The sequence below is a fragment of the Schistocerca nitens genome, chromosome 7 (genome assembly GCF_023898315.1).
Source record: "Schistocerca nitens isolate TAMUIC-IGC-003100 chromosome 7, iqSchNite1.1, whole genome shotgun sequence".
In the NCBI taxonomy this organism is placed as follows: Eukaryota; Metazoa; Arthropoda; class Insecta; order Orthoptera; family Acrididae; genus Schistocerca; species Schistocerca nitens.
This window is the reverse complement of record NC_064620.1, coordinates 187,195,484-187,214,370: the sequence shown is the minus strand read 5'-3', so window position 1 is coordinate 187,214,370 and position 18,887 is coordinate 187,195,484.

Below are 18,887 nucleotides of genomic sequence, written 5' to 3'. Positions count from 1 at the left end.
AGACACCAGCCCCTTCATCAGCTTCTGCTAAGACGAAGACCCAGAAGTCAGATGCACGGGCCTTCAAGAAGGAACCGTCCCGTGCAGACTTCCTACGTACCTCGACCTCCCAGCCTTCGACCGGTACTTCCACCAAACGACCTTCCAAGAAGGCTAATAGGAAGCACAGTTCTCCTTCTCCGCCACGGCGCATTTCTTTTCCTGCGCCACCCAGCGGTTGCCGCCCCAGCCCGTCATCCGTTTCGCCTGGCCGCACCGCTGGTAGCCGAACATCTGGCCGTTCACCGGCGGAGGAAGCTCCCCCTCCCGGCCATCTTCCCAAGATGGCCAATGAACCTATAGACCCAATGGACGATGACTGTCCGCCTACTGATAGCGGCGGCAGTGCTCGCTCGAAGCCAGGCCCTCAGCGGCCTTCGACGTGACCCCTTCTTTCATCTTCCTTTTTTTTTTTTTTTTTTTTCTTACGATGGCACTTATTCACTGGAATATTCGCAGCATTCGCTCCAACCGAGAGGACTTGAAGTTGCTGCTCCGCTTGCACCGTCCGCTCGTCGTAGCCCTCCAGGAAACGAAGCTACGCCCAAGCGATCAAATTGCCTTGGCACACTACACTTCTGTGCGTTTTGACTTACCCCCTGTGGTAGGTATCCCAGCTCATGCAGGGGTTATGTTGCTGGTCCGGGATGATATTTACTACGATCCCATCACGTTGCACACCGGCCTGCAGGCAGTTGCCATCCGCATTACTCTCCCCACTTTTACATTTTCCATTTGTACCGTTTACACTCCATCGTCGTCTGCCGTTACCAGGGCAGACATGATGCAACTTATTGCTCAGCTACCTGCACCATTTTTGTTAACTGGAGACTTCAATGCCCACCATCCCCTTTGGGGCTCTCCAGCATCCTGCCCGAGGGGCTCCCTGTTAGCAGACCTTTTCAACCAGCTCAATCTTGTCTGCCTCAATACTGGCGCCCCTACTTTTCTTTCGGACACATCTCACACCTATTCCCATTTACATTTCTCTATATATACTCCGCAACTTGCACGCCGGTTCGAGTGGTATGCACTTTCTGATACATATTCGAGCGACCACTTCCCGTGTGTTATCCATCTCCTGCAGCATACCCCCTCTCCGTGCTCATCTAGTTGGAACATCTCCAAAGCAGACTGGGGGCTCTTCTCTTCCAGGGCGACCTTTCAGGATCAAACATTCCCAAGCTGCGATAGTCAGGTCGCACACCTCACGGAAGTCATTCTCACTGCTGCTGAATATTCCATCCCTCACCCTACTTCTTCTCCACGTTGCGTACCGGTCCCCTGGTGGACCGAAGCATGTAGAGACGCTTTACGTGCTCGTCGACGTGCTTTACGCACCTTTGAACGCCACCCTACAGTGGCGAATTGTATCAATTATAAACGATTACGTGCACAGTGTCGTCGTATTATTAAAGAAAGCAAGAAAGCCAGCTGGGCTGCTTTCACAAGCACCTTCAACATTTTTACTCGTTCTTCTGTTGTCTGGGGTAGCCTGCGCCGGCTATCTGGCACTAAGGTCCACTCACCAGTTTCTGGCTTGACGGTCGCGAATGACGTCCTTGTGGCCCCTGAGGCTGTCTCCAATGCCTTCGGCCGCTTTTTCGCAGAGGTTTCGAGCTCCGCTCATTACCACCCTGCCTTCCTCCCCCGCAAACAGGCAGAGGAAGCTAGGCCACCTAACTTCCGCTCCTCGAATCGTGAAAGTTATAATGCCCCATTCACCATGCGGGAACTCGAAAACGCACTTGGCCGATCACGGTCCTCCGCTCCAGGGCCTGATTCTATTCATATTCAGATGCTGAAGAACCTTTCTCCTGCGGGTAAAGGTTTTCTTCTTCGTACTTACAATCGCATCTGGATTGAGGGACATGTTCCCGCATGCTGGCGTGAGTCTATTGTTGTCCCGATTCCTAAGCCGGGGAAGGACAAGCACTTGCCTTCCAGTTATCGACCCATCTCGCTTACCAGCTGTGTCTGTAAAGTGATGGAGCGAATGGTTAACTCTCGATTGGTTTGGCTGCTCGAGTCTCGACGCCTCCTTACCAATGTACAATGTGGATTTCGTAGGCGCCGGTCTGCTGTTGACCATCTGGTTACCTTGTCGACCTTTATTATGAATAACTTCTTGCGGAAGCGCCCGACCGCGGCTGTGTTCTTTGATTTGGAGAAGGCTTACGACACCTGTTGGAGGGCGGGCATTCTCCGCACCATGCATACATGGGGCCTTCGCGGTCGCCTCCCTCTTTTTATTAGTTCCTTTTTAATGGATCGACAGTTCAGGGTACGTGTGGGTTCTGTCCTGTCAGACACCTTTCGCCAGGAGAATGGGGTGCCACAGGGCTCAGTTTTGAGCGTCGCTCTCTTCGCCATAGCGATCAATCCAATAATGGATTGCCTCCCAGCTGATGTATCAGGCTCCCTTTTCGTGGACGATTTTACCATCTATTGCAGCGCGCAGCGTACGTGTTTCCTGGAGCGCTGTCTTCAGCGTTCTCTTGACTGTCTTTACTCCTGGAGTGTCGCCAATGGCTTCCGTTTTTCTGCCGAGAAGACGGTCTGTATTAACTTCTGGCGCTGCAAAGAGTTTCTCCCACCGTCTTTACGACTCGGTCCCGTTGCTCTCCCATTCGTGGAGACAACAAAATTTTTAGGTCTTACATTTGACAGGAAACTTAGTTGGTCTCCACATGTGTCTTATTTGGCTGCCCGTTGTACCCGTTCTCTCAATGTCCTCCGTGTTCTCAGTGGTATGTCGTGGGGAGCGGATCGAACCGTCCTACTTCGCCTCTATCGGTCGATCGTCCGCTCCAAGCTGGATTATGGGAGCTTCGTATACTCCTCTGCACGGTCATCCATCTTACGCCGCCTCAACTCCATACAACATCGGGGTTTACGACTTGCGATCGGAGCGTTTTTTACTAGTCCCGTCGAGAGTCTTCATGCTGACGCTGGTGAGTTGCCACTCACCTACCGGCGCGATATACTGCTTTGTCGGTATGCCTGTCGGCTACTGGCAATGCCCGACCACCCGTCTTATCGTTCCTTTTTTGATGACTCTCTCGACAGTCAATACGGGTTGTATGTCTCCGCCCTGCTACCCCCTGGAGTTCGCTTTCGTCGCCTCCTTCAACACCTTAATTTTTCACTCCCTGCCACCTTTCGAGTGGGCGAGAGCCACACGCCACCTTGGCTCCAGGCTCAGGTTCGCGTCCACCTTGACCTCTGCTCGCTCCCGAAGGAGGTTACCGCCGGTTCAGTCTACCACTCCCGTTTTGTCGAACTTCGTTCGAAGTTCATTAATATGACCTTCATTTATACAGATGGCTCTAAGACCAATGACGGGGTCGGGTGTTCTTTTATTGTCGGGGCACCAAGTTTCCAATATCGGCTCCATGGCCATTGTTCGGTCTTCACAGCTGAGCTCTTTGCCCTCTACCAGGCTGTCCTTTACATCTGCCGCCACCGACATTCTGCATATGTCATCTGCTCCGATTCCCTGAGCGCTATCCAGAGCCTCGGTGATCCGTACCCGGTTCACCCTTTCGTGCACCGGATCCAACGCTCTCTTCAGCAGCTGGTGGACGTCGGTCCTCCGGTTAGCTTTATATGGGTTCCTGGCCATGTCGGTATCCCTGGGAACGAAGCTGCAGATGCCGCGGCCAAGGCTGCGGTCCTCCAGCCTCGGACAGCTTCTTCTTGTGTCCCTTCGTCAGATTGTAGCAGGGTAATTTGTCGGCGCATTGTATCGCTGTGGCATGCCGATTGGGCTGCACTTCCAGACAACAAGCTTCGGGCCTTGAAAGCTCTTCCCGTGGCTTGGACGTCCTCCTCACGCCCTTCTCGGCGGGAGGAGGTAGTTTTGGCCCGGTTGCGAATTGGCCACTGCCGGTTCAGCCATCGCCATCTGCTGACGGCTGCGCCGGCGCCGTTCTGCCCATGTGGGCAATTGCTGACGGTCCGCCACATTTTAACGTCGTGTCCGGATTTTAACACCCTGCGTCTCGATCTTGGCCTGCCATGTACTGTAGAAGCCATTTTAGCGGATGACCCACGAGCAGCTGCTCGCGTTCTTCATTTTATCAATTTGACAAGCCTCTCAAAGGACATTTGATTATGCTGTTTTCTTTTTTAATCCTATGCCTGTCAGTATATCTTTCATCGTGTTTTCCGTTTCGTTGCTGTTTTAAACTTGTGACTCGCGGTGCATTCCTAAAGTAGTCTGGGCGCTAATGACCGTTGACGTTGTGCGCCCTAAAACCACAAAAAAAAAAGACGCTACCCCTAGACCACGGGTTTACCCTGTGATAGTGCAACGCAAACCAAGGGGTGTAAACCCCCTCCACGAAATACACGATCACACCATAACACCACCACCTCCGAATTTTACTGTTGGCACTACACACGCTGACAGATGTTCACTGGGCATTTGCCGTAAGCACTCCCTGCCGTAGAATCGCGAGATTGTGTACCGTGAATCGTCACTCTCCACAACGTTTTTCCTGTGTTCAATCATCCAATGTCTACCCTCCTCACACCAAGTGAGGTGCCGTTTGGCATTTACTGCCTTGATGTGTTGCTTATGAGCAGCTGCTAGACCATGAAATGCAAGTTTTCTCACGTCCCACTTACGTGCCATAGTACTTCCACTGTGCCCTGATGCAGTTTGGAATTCCTGTGCGATGGTCTGGACAGATTTCTGCCTATTACATATTATGACCCTCTTCAAATGTCGGTGGTCTCTGTCAGTCAACAGATGAGGTCGGCCTGTACTCTTTTGTGTTGTAAGTGTCCCCTCACGTTTCCACTTCATTATCACATCGGAAACAGTGGACCTTGGGATGTTGAGGAGTATGCAAACCTCGCGTACAGAAGTATGTCACAAGTGACACCCAGTCACCTGACGACGGGGCCGGCCGGTGTGGCCGTGCGGTTAAAGGCGCTTCAGTCTGGAACCGCGTGACCGCTACGGTCGCAGGTTCGAATCCTGCTTCGGGCATGGATGTGTGTGATGTCCTTAGGTTAGTTAGGTTTAAGTAGTTCTAAGTTCTAGGGGACTGATGACCACAGAAGTTAAGTCCCATAGTGCTCAGAGCCATTTGAACCATTTTTCACCTGACGACGTTCGAAGTCCGTGAGCTCCGCTGAGCATTCCATTCTACTCTCTCACGATGTCTAATGACTTCTGAGGTCGCTGATATGGAGTACCTGGCAGAAGGAGGCAGCACAATGCGCCTAATATGAAAACCGTATGTTTTAGGGGGTGTTAGGATACTTTTTATCACATAGTATTGAGCCGTGCGTGGCTGATGTTCCCAGCATCACGTATTTTACACCCGGTTTTTAATGTACTTCCACCTCACTACGTTAATTTTAATTAGTACTGTCACTGAGTTGCTGATTTGCCTGACCGTGACCGGCGCTAGCAGTTCATATCGATATATCCCCTCTCGTAGTGTCTTTGCTCGACTGCTGTTACTTCCCGATCGTTGTCTGTCGTAAGGCAGTGCGGGTTGCGAGTTCGCGCTGCCAGTCAGTTGGAACGCGTCTGGAGCGCAGTCCGGCCTGCCAGTCGGGGAGTTGTATTGCGGAACTAGTGCAGTTGGGGTGGAGCAGCACTGTCTGCGTCGACATGGTTCGCCCGACGATTGCCGCCACGCATCACTTGAGCCAGGCCACGGTCTTGGTGGATCGTCGGTCGGTCATCCTGCTGGACGATGCGTTTTGGCTCGCCAATCGTTCATGAGTCGGCTGTGTGTGTGTGCATCGACTCCCAATTTGTCCTCATGTGTGCTTAGTTACTATTCGGTATCGTTCGGGTCTTTGTGGAAGTGTTTGTTAGGTTGTGTGTGTAGTTCGCGTTATTTCCACTGACTACTATTTTAGATGTCGTCGGCATTCAGAGGGCAGTCGGTCGGTTGCTGTGGAACAGGGAATTTATCTCCGCACAGTGCAGTCGAGTGGGTCCACCGGCGGTCCCTGCACAGTGTCAGAGCGTGTGTGGAGCTGTCGAATCGCTACGAGCTTCGTGGTGCACCCACCCAGGACGTGAAAGTTGAGTAGTGGTTTCAACTACCCAAGCTACGTCCATTTATGTTGTGTGCTTCGTTTCGGTGGTTCGCGGTTGGGGAGGTTTTCCTGTGAGCAACCCCGAGTGTTTCTATTGCTGAAATTTAGCCGCCATGCGGTGCAACTAACTATATTGGTTGACTACAATTCAAGTGCACCAGCGGAATTTTCTGCCTTGTGGCCGCTAGTGTGTTGGTTACGTGCCCTGGCCACTGACGTAAATTTAGGCAGTATTCCTTTTGGGTGGAGTTAACTATATTACCGATTTCAAATTCAAGTGTTCCAGCGGAATTTTCTGCATTGTGGCCATTAGTGTTCCGGTTACCTGCCCTGGCCCCTAACGTAATTTCAGACAGCGTCCTTTCCTCACATGGTGTGTAGTTTTGACAGCTGATACATATTTCATTGTTGATAATCACGTTCGTAAACTTTGATGTTTGAGTTCTCACCGATTTGTGGGAAGCAAGTCGTTTTGTCGGTCGGTCCGTGGCTGTCTCCTGGTTGGGTGCCGAGGGATCAACTGTAGTTGGGCTCACCACCTGTCTGATCTAAGTGAACGAGGGCAGACCGGCCTCCCTGGAGGTTTCTGAGTGCCGTTTTGTTTATTGTGCTTCTCACCGGTGTTTAATTGTCTGTTTATAATCTATCATAGCCAATGGTTTAAAAAATTTCTTGCTTTACAGGATTTTATGTATTTTTGAATTTTGGAAAAATCAATTGTGGGCCCTCAGTCACTTAAATCCTTATTCTAAAATTAGAAAAAAAACCATAGCGACCTTCTGCCTTTGAATGGTTATGATAATTTATTTTAAAATCTTGAAATTTTTATTGTGGGCCTTCAGCCGTCTGTATTGCATCTTTCTTATGTTTGTTTTTTTATCCTTCCCTTGAGGCTCTCAGCATACAGATGCAGTTTGTACCACTTGAGATTTATCTTGTTGCTTTAAGATTTCTTGATTGAGTGAACCTGATCGACGACACGTTATTTGGCTCTTTCCACAATCCTAATCACTTGTTCTGCCCAGCGGGTTTAGCGGGCGTTTCAAGTGTATGAGCCGACAAGGCACCAGAATCGTACTGATCTAGCATTTGCATTTACCTGCTGAAATGATGGATTGGACTGTTTCAAGATTTCTTCTCTGAGTTTGATATCAGGTACACTGTACACGATCGCATCAGGCAACGTAATATCTGAATATAAAGCACCGCAAGCACAGTTCAGTTGACATTTCGGTGTCATACCCTGCAAATCTGTTACCTACTCGTGATAAGTTTGTTCTGACCCTTTCTTCCTATTAAACAATTGATTCCGAGCCTACCACATTCACTTGTTGGTCATAATAGTTTGTTAGGGACTGTGCTACTTGGTCATTAGACAGTTCATTTCGAGTGACGTTAGGAATTAACTTCTGGATAAGTCTGAACACTGCACTTCCTACCGTTGATAATAGATGGGGAAGTTTCACAGTACCTGGTACATTGTGGGGGATGAGATACGATTCTTCGTCTTGAACAGTCGAAAAGTTGGTATAGCAGCTGTAATATGCGATGCATTTTTCGACGGGCGCGCAGCGTTGGCCAGTAGCTGCTGCATCGTGTTGAGTAGTGGAGAAATTTGCTGCGTCTGAAACTGAAACATTTGTATTAGTTGTGGCGCATCCAACGCTTGCAGCTGCGGCGTCTATGCAGGGCTTGGAACAGGCGTGGTGGGGGGGGGTGGGGGTGGGGGGGGGTGCGGAGGGTGGGGGGGGGGGAAGGGAAGACACAAATGCAACAAAAATGCAAGAACATGTACAGAGAGATTTTCTGAAAGCGCCCACCTGAAAACACTGATTAGCAAACACGACAAGAAACTGTTAAAGCAATAAGCGCTCTTGCAATGCTGCGTTTCCGGAATGCTATACGACAATTCAAGTAAATAACATTAGTAGTTTTATTTCTATAGACTTGAACGTACAGTGATGACATGCAACATAAATTCGAGTCCTTATTGTACAAAATTTTCAATCAAGCAATGGATATGGATCACAACAATCTGATACCGCAGCGCTCTCTGCTAGGCCGGGCTAGTACTCCGCGAATCCTGTCCACTAATGTCCCGGCACTGAGCCGATACTGAGTACTAACGCCGATACTGAGTACTAACGTCCATATGCCTCGCATACGGGTCCACCTGAGCGGCCGAGGCCGGCAGGAGCGGCTCTTGCATTCAATTCACTTCTTGCAGGTGACGCTCCTGTCGCAGCGCTGTGCTAATCAGCTAACCATTGGCCGACATCGTTTCACCGCCTTCTCTCGTCTTGCGTTCTTCGTCTTGGTTCCGGCGCTCGTGGTTACACCAGAACAGTATCATCTCAAATACCTGTTAACGATATCTATCGCTAACAACAGCAGTCACATCACATCAAGGCATCTCACACGGTGCACACGATTTTGTCGATGCCTGTCCATTACAAACGACATACTGTTCTGCTTCTTAGGAAGACTGTATTCCGATCCCATAAGTAATGGGAGGTTACGTACATGTGTATTTTTTTCTTTAGGCGGCGGTAGTTAACTGCAATGAAGGCGCTTTGGTAGTCACCTAAGAAGCCTATTGTGGGTAGTTGTAGGAGCCGACAGCATTATACTGTACCTAGATTTTCGGTGACTAAGTGCAGACGGAATATCATTAACAGCACACAACGATAAAATCTGCAGGCATGTTTTGTTTCAGCAGCAAATGTTTGACCAGTACCATAATTCAGTGACTATCTGTTGTACTCCTTTTTTGATATCCTTCCATATTCAATAAATAATTTATTAGTTATTACTGTGATGTAGTTTTCCGCATTGTCTAACGCTCTTAACACCTGTGCTCTATCAGAAAAATCACAGAGGTGGAAAGCGGATACCATTTTTTAAATCAGCAGAACTGCATAGTTGTTGCTGCATTAGTCACTAAATAAGTAGCCACCAGTCGATAAACCAATGACCATTTGACGCGTTTCGGGTAGAACCCACCCTCAGATTGTCATGAACGCCTTAGTGATCAGATGTATTGAGACAGTATGCAATTAACATAGAGCCGTCGTTACAGCTATGTTACACATTGTCTATATATGTTTGATAACCAAGATGTTCATGACAGTCTAAGGATGGTTTTTGCCCGAAACGCGTCAAATAAAGTCATTGGTTTATGATCAGTACAGGAATTTTGCTCTGCACCCATTGATTTTCAGTATGGTCATAGGCTTTCTGTGTGTCTACGTCACAGTTGGAAGGCACTCTTCAAATGTTCGGTAACCTGCTGGTGGCTTCTCTATGAACATTAGTACGAACGAGGAGAGATTTTCATTAAACTTCTTCCGCTGCAGAAAAATTGGCTCCACATCTGTAACGCCAAATTTAAAGTTCAAAATACAGTAGATCAACCCATTACTTCCCGTTTCCTGACTATTCATACAAGCAGCGCCAGCGTGTTTCGTTCTTTTGACGCTCTAACTCGAGTGTAGTTAGGTAATGTTCTGGCCTTTTAACTTCCATTTCGCTGTGTAGTGCACATTTAGGAACCCGTGTTTTGCTTCCCCTCCTCACGCCAACCTCATCCCACGCCGACCCTGCTCTACCTTCTAACAGCTCCACTCTCTCTATATTTTCTTTTCAGCTTTTCAGCCAGATGCTCCATGCGCACGAAGCGGAATGTGTCCTGTGCTTTTTCTTTAATTTTTTTCTCGTTATATCTCTAGTGAAAGTAAACGGCGAGCTCTGGATTTTACGAACTCTTTACTTTTGCGGGTTATTTAATTTCTTTTTTTGGTGTGTGCAGTTCGATTTTGTTACAGCCCACAAGCAGAGAACATCCCTTTCCCCTTTAAACAATCATGGCACGTATCTCCGTACTACCCGTTTCTTGTAATGGATTCGATGAATGAACTGTGTGCAAAAGGTCGATGTTGCAGAAATTGTTTAGGTAGTCAACAATTAGGGTCATTAGTCGAAGCATTTCCCAAAAAATCATTGAGAGAGATATTATATTTTGGTACTGACAACAATATTTATAATAGTATAAAAACGGAACACTATTTCACTGCGGTATCATTTTCTTTGGAACCATTGACTGCACAGCTTGGAAATAGTCAGAGTATAGACAACATTCACGTAAGTGTTTTATGCTTCTAATTTCCTTCCCTGATGATGATCTGTGAAAAAATCAAGTAATTTATTTTGCTACAAAAAATATTTAAAAATATAGCACAAATATCACCGACATCATCAATATGTTATAAATTTTTCAGGAAATAGTAGGCAACTGAGGTAGAGGAGGTCATTCTAAATATCTGTACCAAATTTTGTGAGTTTACCTTCAGCCATTATGAGAAAAGTGTACTTAAATTATGAAAATTCATATTTTCGGTAAATCGCAAAAGATGGTTTACAGACTTACCACTAAACTCGATTAGAACATTAAAGCTGCGTACTCAAGTTGTCCTCCGGTTTGCTTATCCTCCTTTCTCTTCATTCTTTTTTTTTTTCCTTGACTCCTTGGTAGCAACTTCTGCAGCTGTCTCAGCTTCGGTTACCCGCCGCTTATCCATAGCAGTTAGAGCTGAAGCCACATTCCTTCCAGTCTGGATATTCAGTTTCTTCATATCTTTGATCCTTGAAGTTGCACCATCATTGAATGTTATTATCGCATCCATTACACCAGTCTTCAGCAATGTCAGCCCAGAAAATAAAGGTTTGGGTATTCTCTCCCATGTACAGCTGTTAAAGCTTTCATTTGTATTCTGAGAGAGAGACAATGCATACATTTCCTAAGTAGATTTTTATTTGCCAGATCCCTATATAGAGGCCTAATTGCCTCCTTTACAACAAGTGGTAAGGAATGTTTGTGGGTACATTGAATGCCTGTAGCACTGCTCAACCAGTTCTTGCACCACGAATCTTCCCCTTTTGGCACAGATCATGCTATGGGACTTCTTGGCAGATTAAAACCATGTGCCGGACCGAGACTCGAACTCGGGACCTTTGCCTTTCGCGGGCAGGTGCTCTACCAACTGAGCTACCCAAGCACGACTCACGCCCCGTCCTCACAACTAAGCCATGTCTCCGCAATATCCTTTCTTTCAGGAGTGCTAGTTCTGCAAGGTTCGCCGGAGAGCTTCTGTAAGGTTTAGAAGGTAGGAGACGAGGTACTGGCAGAAGTAAAGCTGTGAGGACGAGGCGTGAGTCGTGCTTGGGTAGCTCAGTTGGTAGAGCACTTGCCCGCGAAAGGCAAAGGTCCCGAGTTAGAGTCCCGGTCCGGCACATGGTTTTAATCTGCCAGGAAGTTTCATATCAGCGCACACTCCGCTGCAGAGTGAAAATCTCATTCTGCATGCTATGGGGTTTCATCTGTTGACACTCTGTAGAACCATGTTACCCAAGCAGCTCGTCTCATTTTCTCCAAATCTCCTACATTTCTCCTTATTGCTAGTCCATAATTTAGAGTCAAAGAATCTATTTCACTTTTTGTTAGACGACCTGGACCACCTATGTGTTTTCCGTCTGACAGTTTTTTCCACTGAAGTCTTTACTTTTCCCAGCCGAGCTCCCATTCTTTTTTGTACATGTTTGTACATGCCCAACACATTCAAGCTATTCTATCAGAGTGTTTCCATATGGTCTGTCATTAACAACAGTAGTGTGTCCTTTACAGTCTCCATCCCCAAGGTGCCTACAGGACTGACCTCTGATCTTCAAAAAATATTTAGAGCTCATTTCATTTCCATGTTTCCACTTGGACCATCAAATCTCTTTACACGAAGATGGGTGCCAATAAATGTACTTGAACAACCCTGTCATTGCTTTGTTAGACATTCATACCAGTTTCAATAAAGGTGGCAGTTACAACCCCATTCAGAGAAATATGACCTCTCTTCTGCCAAGATCCATCAAATGCTGCTGCGATGTCTGTATTCTCAGACAAGGCGACTAGTTCCTGTGCTAGGCTTTCCATTGAGTGTTCACTTACACCACATACAGCATTATGTATTAATTTATTGTATATGTCAAACCTCAGTGGAGGTGGAGGCAAATCCATCACTGCACAAAAAATCTGGGCAGCTCTCCTTCCCCTTCCTATATATCGCATTGCCTAAGCAAGCTGAATATTTACACTCTAATGTCGACTATCAGTTACGAGCCATATCACAGTATCACTGTGGATCTTACACGAGTTAAGGCAATCACTAACCGACTTGAAAGACCCTTCCTTGCTGAAATGTCCTCAGAAACGTCAATACTATCTTCACAATTGCAGTACTTACGTTTCACTGCAATCTTCAAAAGTCTTGAAAGCATATTTAGGTTCACAATAGCATTTCCGTTGTTATTGTTGCTCACAATTACTGGGCTTGTTCTTATTACATTCAGAAAGCGAAAGCTTACGTCTAGTAGCACTGCCTGTTGACACAGTTTCTGCAGGCGACTTTTGAAGCTACTGATGTGTATTATTCGGTTGTGTTTGGAACTGGTTGCCGCGAAACTGTCGTTTGGGGCTAAATTTCTTTACTCTCGGCATTTGTAGCACAAGAAACACACACAGAGAAACAAAACAACACACAATAACTACAAAACCACACACATATGAAATTCCGAAATCGTATATTCTCATATCTTGTTTACACTCGAACCATACAGGCCTGTACTTTGGTTCTTGGAGTCAGTGCCTTCTAGAATACACCTGTGTCAACGATCCGTAACTAACGACGGAAAAAACGGAAGAACAAAATAATTCATCGCGTATTCTGACGCTCTTCAAACTGACAGTTGGGCGTGGCCTCTGTGCAACATTACGTTCAACCTCAATTTTCGACGAACATAAAATGATAATGCCCATAAACTGCACATTTTTGAAATCAGCATGAAATGCTCTTTTCTATAGACCAAGAATTTTTTTTTCAAATTTTGGTCATTTTCACGAGAATATCGTCTTAATACTGTAGGGAACACTGGAAAACAGTTCTCTACGATCACACGCTAGGATGAAACTTTTCGCTGCTACGTATAGCTGACATAAGAACAAAATTAATAATAGGATTCCACGAGAGAAGAAAAATTATAAAATTGACGAACTCTCGAAATTCTGCAGGTGACTTGAAGAAAAACGTGACATAGCACAAAGGAAACACGGATACAGTGGTCAAGTGAGTCGGATTACTTTCATGTTGCGGCGGTACGTAAATTTTATAAACTGGGTATGTCGGTTTAGTACAGAACGCTAGCGGAAATACGAGGTATGACATCCTAGAATTAATAGCACACAATCATGGTGTGATGGGATCTTCACTCGTTACTGTTCAATGATCTGTCTTCGAAACAGACTTTGATTATTTATTTTGAGTAGGATGTATCAAGTCCCTCGTCCACATTTAGAGTTATATTTTTTATTTAATAGGTAGCCTCGTTGTCTTCTATAGGAGATGATGCTAGTCTCGGATCCTACTGATACAAACTGTTGAACGGATGGTGTTATTCGGGTAACTCCCAATCATTATTCAGTGCAAGAAAGTTTGTGTACTTTGACATTTCACTAATATTTCCACACACTGAACTATTAGCAAAAGGAAATTTTGCGTTCAGCAGTGTCACAAAAATACGTTATCCCTATTTACAGTAGCTTCTCCTCTAAAATTTTCACGTTATATTTCAATTACATTCCCGTCAAGACTGTGCACAACGAAGCGGAACAAGAGTAACATAATATCAAAGATATTACAACTTTCTCGAAAATAAAATCGGGTACATCTTTGAAATAATTTTTAAAAATTTAAGTAAAATGCTTTAACATTAGTTCAGGTGAGCCGGCCGAAGTGGCCGTGCGGTTAAAGGCGCTGCAGTCTGGAACCGCAAGACCGCTACGGTCGCAGGTTCGAATCCTGCCTCGGGCATGGATGTTTGTGATGTCCTTAGGTTAGTTAGGTTTAACTAGTTCTAAGTTCTAGGGGACTAATGACCTCAGCAGTTGAGTCCCATAGTGCTCAGAGCCTGAGTTCAGGTGTGTATAATATGAACGTTTAAATACGAAACAGCTTATCTTTTTATGTTATGTATTTACAGAAATTATTTATATTCAACTGGAGATATCAATATTCACTTTATACGTACGTTTCTTAGTGTCATTGAGTTGCTCGCATTATAATGGGTGACGCTCTCTTTGTTTATTACGTTTGCATGTCCATCACTGTTAATGGAAAGGAGCTCTCAGTGTGCCAACAGTTGAGCTGCAAACACCAGTATATGGTTTAAGAACATACTAAACATGGTCATGGGATCGAGAAAGTCCACCATGCACCGAATTATTTACTGGTGAAGTTATTAGCAACCTAGACGAATCTACTGAAAAGTTCGTTATCAATTGCAACTGCGTAAAAGTAAATTAGGATGTTGTCTCTATGCGAATACACAGTTTCACGATAAAGGGCAGAATGTTTGCGAGCACCTAAAGCTAGCCCATAGGCATTTTCTTTACTCATGTTTGACTGATGATGTCCAGTTTCTACTTCTGTCCAAACGCATGAACTTGTGCTGCTTCTCTGTAAACTACTGCGGACTCAGGTATACGTGTGGAGACCAGTGTGCAAGCTTATCAGTCCACAACTGCCGTGGCGATGGCTGAGCGATAAACAGGTACAATGTTTACGAACCCTTCTCTAAGCGACATGAGACTATATCACACTTAGTGTGTCCACGGCAAAGATACGTGATATTAATTATAGGGTATGAACCAAATTCTTAGCGAGATAAATACCATATAACAGTAATCACCTTTCACCTTGGTCTACTTCTGGATGCCGAAACAGTAACTATATTCGTTCCAGCACCAGCTGCCTCTAGCCGGCCGAAGTGGCCGTGCGGTTAAAGGCGCTGCAGTCTGGAACCGCAAGACCGCTACGGTCGCAGGTTCGAATCCTGCCTCGGGCATGGATGTTTGTGATGTCCTTAGGTTAGTTAGGTTTAACTAGTTCTAAGTTCTAGGGGACTAATGACCTCAGCAGTTGAGTCCCATAGTGCTCAGAGCCATTTGAACCAGCTGCCTCTCTAAGTCCTTGTCTGTATTACACAGACGACGGAAGAGGATGGTAGCGACTATGGCTTCTACATTATATGGGCCGTCCGTTACGGTGACAGCCTGAGATGAGGCCCACCATGTTACTAGCACATTTAAACACGTTTGCAGTAGCTAAAATACTTTATTTCGTTTTGTATAAGTTCATGTAAATAACACAAAGTGCATCTTTGGTTCTGCGCACTTCTCTTAGTCGTGAAATACCAATATTGCTCTCATGGATTTCATAATATAATTACGCTTCTTCTTCGTTTTTATAGCGTACCCGACAACAATCTTTCGTTTTATTTTTAAAGTAATCGGTGTTAGCTGTGATGTAAAGTTACACGTTCACAGTCAAATATGAGAAAGCTAAACAGAAAGCAGTACAAAACATTATTTATCATTCTTTATTAATAATACTACGCACATTTTATAAATACCATCAGTTACTCATTCTTGTAATAATAAAAAAATCACTACAGGTAACTCCATAAGTATTTACAAAATCCCATATACATAACACAGTCCAATGTATATATTAATGAGCTTGGAAGACATGATATATAACATTTTACTGGGGTCCAGTAAAATTCTATTTACAACAACTGTCGTCTTTTAATGTCTTTCCTTTGAAGTCTTACAGCGGCAGTATGGTTCCCATACAAGTTGTACAAGGCAGTTGTAATTAAACTTTTTCAACTTGACCCATTTTAGACTACTATTTACCCTATGGCTATTAATGATGTGCATAATGTGTGCTGCAAGAGGGCCGGCTGGTGTGGCCGAGCGGTTCTAGGCGCTTCAGTCTGGAACCGCGCGACCGCTACGGTCGCAGGTTCGAATCCTGCCTCGGGCATGGATGTGTGTGATGGCCTTAGGTTAGTTAGGTTTCAGTAGTTCTAAGTTCTAGGCGAATGGTGACCTTAGATGTTAGGTCCCATAGTGCTCAGAGCGATTTTTGTGCTGCAAGACTTGAGTTGTTAGTAGTGTCGGTATTATGACTTTCCTTTAGGTGACGAAGCAGAGTTGAAATGCATCAATGTGCATTACAATTGCAGACTGGGCCTGAACAATGCGAGCAGGGCCTTACACGTAAAGCTATTTTATCAGATCCCAGCGGTCTAAGGCGCTGCAGTCATGGACTGTGCAGCTGTTCCCGGAGGAGGTTAGAGTCCTCCCTCGGGCATGGGTGTGTGTGTTTGTCCTTAGGATAATTTAGGTTAAGTAGTGTGTAAGTTTAGGGACTGATGACCTTTGCAGTTAAGTCCCATAAGATTTCATACACACATTATTTAATCAAAACAACGGCAATAATGCTGCTGCCCATCAAGAGTAACGACGCAATAAAGGAATACGGAGAGGTATTGTTTCAGCACAGAGGTTGAAGATCATGATACGGAAGTCCGAACTAACTGACGATTTGGTAATTGCTCCTGGGAGAGACCGACGGCCAACTGCGCCATAAACTGCTGAAAAAATGACTGTTGCCATGAACTGTTGCCATGACTGAGAATGCAGGACGCAATGTGCGATTTTCAAGTAGTGCACGAGACGTATCACGACAGATAAATAATCCATGGACCTCCAATCGAAAAGTGCTCCGAAGAATCTGTGAAATAGTATCCCTCTGAGTTGTTGTTGTTGTAGTCCTCAGACCAGAGACAGGTTTGATGCAGCTCTCCACTCTAACCTGTACAAGCCTCTTCATCTACTAGTAACTACTCCAACGTTGCTTACTGTATTCATCTCTTGGTCTGCCTCTACGTTTTTTACCCTCTACGCTGCCCTCCAATACTAAATTGGTGATCCCTTGAAGCCTCAGAACATGTCCTACCAACCGATCCCTTCTTCTAGTCAAGTTGTGCCACAAATTCCTCTTCTCCCCAATTCGATTCAGAACCTCCTCATTAGTTACGTGGTCTACCCATCTAATCTTCAGCATTCTTTTGTAGCACAAAGTTTTGAAGGCTTCTATTCTCTTGTCTAAACTATCTATGGTCCATGTTTCACTTCCATACCTGGCCACACTCCATACAAATACTTACAGAAAGGACTTCCTGACACTTAAATCTACATTCTATGTCAACAAATTTCTCTTCTTCAGAAACGCTTGACTTGCTGTAGCCAGTCTACATTTTATATCCTCTCTGCTTCGACCATCATCAGTTATTTTTCTCCCAAAATAGCAAAACACATCAACTACTTTGTCTCATTTCCTAATCTGATTCCCTCAGCATCACCTGATTTAATTAGACTACATCCCATTATCCGTGTTTCGTTGATTTTGATGTTTTTGTGGATGTTCATCTTATGTCCTCCTTTCTAGACACTGTCCATTCCTTTCAACTGCTCTTCTAGGTCCTTTGCTGTCTGTGACAAAATTACAATGTCGTCGGCAAACATTTAAGTTTTTATTTCTTCAAATGGCTCTGAGCACTATGGGACTTAACATCTATGGTCATCAGTCCCCTAGAACTTAGAACTACTTAAATCTAACTAACCTAAGGACAGCACAGAACACCCAGCCATCACGAGGCAGAGAAAATCCCTGACCCCGCCGGGAATCGAACCCGGGAACCCGGGCGTGGGAAGAGAGAACGCTACCGCACGACCACGAGATGCGGGCTTTTATTTCTTCTCCATAGATTTTAATTCATACTCCAAATTTTTCTTTTGTTTCGTTACTACCCTCTGAGTACAAATACCAATCTGTAGTGGTATCTCTCCGCATTAGAGATACCAAGTTCTTACGGACACAGATAATCGTCACATAGACAAACGTTTGTAAACTGAAACATAAACGTGGTACACAATTGACAATGGGTACCATCTCATGTGTATATTAAAAATCTTTCTTTCAATGATTTATTCGTTATTTTTCTTCGGCGTATCATTATACATGTTTAACCATAGTTTCATTGTGCTACTGCAAGGTGCCAGGTTGGAGAAGAGCTTGTACCTCTTTAATTCTGACGAATTTTGCATGAGAACGAGACATGCACATGATCCCGTCCTTACCTACCACCTAATGAATTATGCGCACATTGGTAACTAAGGGAAATGATGGTGGATCCTGCTAATTGGTAAAATAAGGAGTGCACACTCACAATAATTTAATAAAAATCGTAATCTACTCAGAGACAAAAAAGAGAACTTTATCATTATAAACAACAGGAAATGAGCTTCTGCGTATTCCTACGAAATGATATGCGGCTTAAATATTACAATGAGATTTATTATACGTCACAACATAAAGGCACGTGATTATCAACACAAACAGTAGGTTAAAGGATAGGGTATTCTGAACTATTATGCGAATAAGAGTTGGCTCGAGAACAAGGGCCCCTACTCTCTGTGATGAAATAGTTTGACGATAATGACTGGAGGTCCTAATCAATCAAATATAATTCTCTCGACTATTTTGCAATATCACGACTAGTAGTGGTAGCTCACATGGGATCGTATGGAGAAACAAGCAAAGCGGACTTGTGGCAAAGCGAGCATGCGTGGTGCTGAGGACTTCAGTATAAAATTGATAGGACCTACAATGCTTGAGCCGCAAAATACTTCACCAATCCTGAAATTTGTAGCAGGTCGTCGCTAGGCAGCTTGATGTATGCGCCGACTTCTGCTGTGTAGCAACTCTGTTTCAGCCCCTGGCCTTGAAGGTTGTCCGAGAAATCTAAGTTCTGCCGAAAAAATGTGC